Source organism: Streptopelia decaocto (assembly GCF_964273445.1).
Source record: "Streptopelia decaocto genome assembly, contig: HAP1_SCAFFOLD_150, whole genome shotgun sequence".
Classification (NCBI taxonomy): domain Eukaryota; kingdom Metazoa; phylum Chordata; class Aves; order Columbiformes; family Columbidae; genus Streptopelia; species Streptopelia decaocto.
The window spans coordinates 120,992-126,091 of NW_028115833.1; positions in this window are offsets into that span (position 1 = coordinate 120,992).

Consider the following 5,100-nt stretch of genomic DNA (forward strand, 5'->3'; position numbering starts at 1 on the left):
GCTGTTACTGTGACTGAGACTCTTTGACTGTCACACTGAGACTCTGTGACACTGTGAGTCTGTGAATCTGTGACTGTGACTCTGTGACTTTGTGACACTGTGACTGTGACTGAGACTCTTTGACTGTGGCACTGTGTCTTTATGACTCAGTGAGTCATTGACTATGACATTGTGCCTCTGTGACTCTGTGACACAGTGACTGTGTCTGTGTGACTATGTGACTTTGTGACTGTGACTCTCTGACTGTGACTATATGATCTGTACGTTTTTAGGCTTACATTTTATAAGCCTACATTTTTAGGCCTACTTTTTCAGGCCTACTTTTTTAGAAGGTGAGGTTCAAACAGCAGTGACTCTTCAGATGATTCAACTGGGTTTGTTCTTGGGGCTGGTTGTTCTGAGACTCAAGTTCTAGATCCCATTTCCTGAACACGGAGAGATTCCTTGGTTTATGTTTTTGCTTTTATAGTAAAAACATTGTAGCATAAACTTGGAATTTGTTCCCATCTGGGTAGAGTCTCATTCTCAGTGTTTGACTGTTTCTATCATTTGGGTGAGGGGGGGATATAGCAGGTATTCGTAGGCCTCAAATCTGAGGGTTTTTGCACACTAAAGATTAAGACCAAATAAATATGAAAGAACGAAGTGGCAGTTCAATGAGTATGTGGAATCTCAACAAGTTTTCAAGTGTCGTAAATATTTCCTAAAATATCGCAGTGCTTTCAAGATTACTTTAAAGCACTTAATGCAGTTTCTGGTAATTAAGACCTTTTATTTGGTTTCTTTTTGGTCTGTTGCAGGGCTCCAAAATAACACAAAACCCTTGTAACTGCTTTCAAATGACATTTCTACTGCTATTTTCAGTCAATACGGCATATATTTTATGACATATTATGTATTTTGGTGCTTTCGTGGCTGAACATGGCAAAGACTTGATCACAGTGCTTGGGCTTCCACAAAGAAACACTCTTCTAAAGAGATTTTAGTTGTGTTTTCCTCAGATGACTAATTAGAGTGATTAGTCACCAAATACAAATGTGATTTTGGTGTGGTTTATTTTTCAGTTGCACTGAATGCACCTGGAGAGAAGAGTTTATGCATAAGAATAAATTTCCACATTCCTTAGGCAATCAGAACATAAAGTTTGATGTTCAAGCTTTAGAATCTGGTTTCACTGCTTGTTGTTGTTTCCGGATGCTTTATTTAAGTTCTGATCACCTTTATTTCTCCTTCTAGAAGTCAAAAGGAGCCAGTGAGCGGAACATCAAAAGCAGTATGTAAAAACATAATCTCACCCTTTTTCCTACACACCGTGCTGAATTTTAACCAACACAGCCTTGTATGAATTTTCCAAGCATTAACATAATGTATTTTCCAGTAAATGTTTAAAATATTGGACTCAACAAGGTAAAAAGTGAGTCACGCTGTTGTTGTGAGGACAGCTCTGTGCAGCTCCGTGCTTCCTTGTTGTGCCCTTAAGTACTTGGGGATTTGTTCCTAAAACTGTGTAATTGCAGTGATTTTGTTGGGGCCCCTCTGAGTAAAAAAATGTCTTTAATAGATTGCTGTGAATTTAAATATCATTGCTACACAACTATGAATTTACATTTGGGAAAGATGTGGTGTTTTTCTTCAGGTTTGCAAACACTGTTAATCTGCTACTAAAATATTGTATAAATGCGAAACACAAGGAAACACTTGACTGGTTTGGATCTGGATCTGGATTTGCCGCTTTTGTCGAATACTATGTGTCACTCACTTGGTTTTTATATTTTGTCTTGATTTTAATGTAAATTGCATTTATTGTATTGCAACTAAAACAGATGAGTTTTTATTTCTTGAAAACAGTTATTTTTCTCTCTCTCTTTTTTTGTTTTTTTTTTTTTTTTTTTTTTACTAGCATGTGTATCCACACAAAATCAGTCTTCATAAATACAGTTTATTTGGCTTTTTTCCATGTTTCTGTATGTATTTCAAAGCAGAAGTTAGTCTGATAGGAATAAATCACTGGAAAGTTTGTCCATAATTGTGGAACAGTAAGACAACAACATTTGAATTTGTTACAGATTTGTTGTGCTGCTGTCCCGCTGTCCCGCTGTTACTACGCTCTGTCTTGAATGTACAATTGAACATGTGTCTAATTTTTTGTGAACAGATCAATGACTCTCCTGCATCTCTTTCTCTGGCACACCTTATTAAGGTATTACAATAGAATATAAGGTATAAATTCTTGTCAAATACTTTAATAATTTCTGGAAGAGAAAATGAAAAGAAACCAACCAAACCAAATCTGAGAGGAAAAAGCTGGGGAGAGTGACAGCTTTGAAATAATGTAATTATTTTTCTGTGTTGTGCTTTCTTAAGGTCCAAGTCTCCCTGTAGTGCTTTGTCTTACCCTAGAAGTTCGTATACCCACTGCAAGTCACGATCAGGTTCTTCCTGTGCTCGCTCCAGCTCTCGATCACGGAGTCGTTCCCGTTCCCATTCCTACTCGCCATTGCTGCCATCTCCAAGAAGAGGCAAAGGGAAGAGTCATAACTATCGTTCTAGGTCAAAGTTGCATGGTGATCACCACTCATGGTCAAGGTGTTCTTAAAAGACATGAAGCGAGATGAGGCCAGCCCCATCGCTGAGGAACTGGCCGAAGAGCTCCGGCCCCTATTTGACTCTGTCAGACCCTGTCAGGCTCTTTCAGGCTTTTTCATGCTCTGTCAGGTCTGTTTGGGCTCTGTTGGTCTCTGTCAGGCTTTGAAAGGACCTGTTGGGCTCTGTTGGGCCCTGCTGGGCTCTGTCAAGCCTTGTCAGGCTCTTTCGGTCTTTGTTGGGCTCTATCAGGCTCTGTCGAGCGCTGTCTGGCTCTGTTGGGCCCTGTTGGGCTTAGCCAGGATCTGTCAAGCCTTGTCAGGCTGTGTCGGGCTCTGTTGGGCTCTGTCAGGCTGTGTCAGGCTCTGTTGGCTTTGTTGGGCCCTGTCCAGGTTTGAGGCTTTGTACAGGCCCTGCCAGGCTTTGTCAGGTGTTGTCAGGCTCTCTCATGCTCTATCGGGCTCTGTTGAATCCTCTTGGGCTTTTTTGGGCCCTGTCAGGTGCTATGGGGTTTTGTCAGGCTCTGTCCAGCCCTGTCAGACTTTGTCTGGCTTTGTCAGGCTTTGTCAGTTGCTGTTGGGCTTTGTTGTGCTCTGTCAGTCACTGTTGGGCTTTGTCGGGCTCTGCTGGGCTTTGTCAGTCTCTGTCAGTCTTTATTGGGCTTTATCAGACTTTGTCTAGCTCTGTTGGGCTCTGTCAGGCCCGGTTAGTCTCTTTCAGGCTTTATTGGGCTTTCTTCAGCTCTGTTGGGCTTTACCAGGCCCTGTTGGGCTCTGTCAGGCTCTGTTGGGCTTTGTCAGATTTTTCTGGGCTCTGTTGGGCTCTACAGGTCTTTGTCGGGCTTTATTGGGCTTTGTCAGTCTTTGTCAGGCCCTGTCAATCTCTTTTTGGCAAAGCTCAACTTTTGGCAAAGCTCAACACAGCCCAACAAACCTTGAAAGAGCCTGACAGAGCCCGACACAGCCCGACAGAGCCAGAGCCCGACAAAGACCAACAAAGCCCGACAGATCCTGACAAAACCCAACAGAGCCCAATAAAGCCTGACAAAGACCTATAGAGCCTTACAGAGCCCAAAAAAGTCTGACAGAGCTCGACAGGGCTTGACCAAGCCTGACAAATCCCAATAAAGCCCAACAAAGCCCCTTAAAGCCCGACAGAGCCCCCAAAAGCCGAAGAGAGCCCAACAAAGCCTAGCAGAGACCAACAGAGACCAACAAAGCTCAAACAAGACCAACAGAGCCTGACAGAGGCTGACAGAGGCCAACAGAGCCCAACAGGGCTGGACAAAGCCCAGCAGAGCCCAACAGAGCCCAACAAAGCCCCAAAGAGACCATCAGAGCCTGACAGCCAGGCAAAGTCTGACAGGGCCGGACAGAGCCCGACAAAGCCCAATAAAGACTGAGAGAGCCTGACAAAGCTTCAGAAAGCCCCACAAAACCCCATGGAGCCTGACAAAGCTTGAAAAAACCCAACAGATCCTGACAGGGCCCAACAGTGCCTGACAGAGCTTAAGAGAGCTCAACAAGGCCTGACAAAGCCTGACAGACCCCAACAGGGCCCAACAGAGCCCGACAGAGCCCAACAAAGCCCGACAGAGCCCGACAGGTCCTGACAGGGCCTGACAGAGCCCAACAAATCCTGAAAGCACCCAACAAAGCCTGAAAGCACCCGGAAGACCCCCAATAGAGTCCAAGAGGACATGAAAAAGCCTGACAGAGCTTGACAGAGTCCGACAGGGCCCAACAGAGCCTGACAGAGTTTCACAAAGCCTGACAGGGCCCAAAGAACCTGATCATGACTTGCAGTGGGTATATGAACTTCTAGGGTAAGACAAAGCACTACAGGGAGACTTGGACCTTCAAAAAACACAACACAGAAAAAAACCAATTACATTATTTCAAAGCAAGCACTCTCCCCAGATTTTTTTCCTCTCAGATTTGGTTTGGTTAGGGTTTTTTTTCTCTTCCAGACAGCAAGTCCCAAGGGCTATAGTGCAGTATCACATAGCAAGAAAACATGATTTAGCCTGCAGACAGTCACTCCTGATTTTAAAATGCTAGTCTAGTCTGTTTAACTTTACTACTTATTTGGCAATCTGTAGAGGATGCAAAGCACTTGTACTGCAGTCCTATATACTATTTAATCCTATGTACTATTTAATCCTCCATACTGTTTAATCAAAACTTCCAGCCAGATGTCCTAGCAAAATCTTGCACCTACCCTGATCTCTGACCAGGAACGGTGACCACATGTTGATCAAATCACCTCTAAAAGCTTCTAAACTCAGTTTCTAGAAACATGAGAGATCCTGGCACCATGACTAATAGAGAGCTCTTCAGACTCCTGCCCAAGGGATTTGGGGGATAGAAAACATCAGCTGCCCTGATTCTTTTTTTTTTTTTTTTTTTTTTTTTTTTCCACAAACTTTCCCTTTATTATTTTTTGAAGAGTCATTTCACATTATTCCACATATGTTCATTAGCATCATTCCTCCTCTAAATGTCCTTCACCAACTGA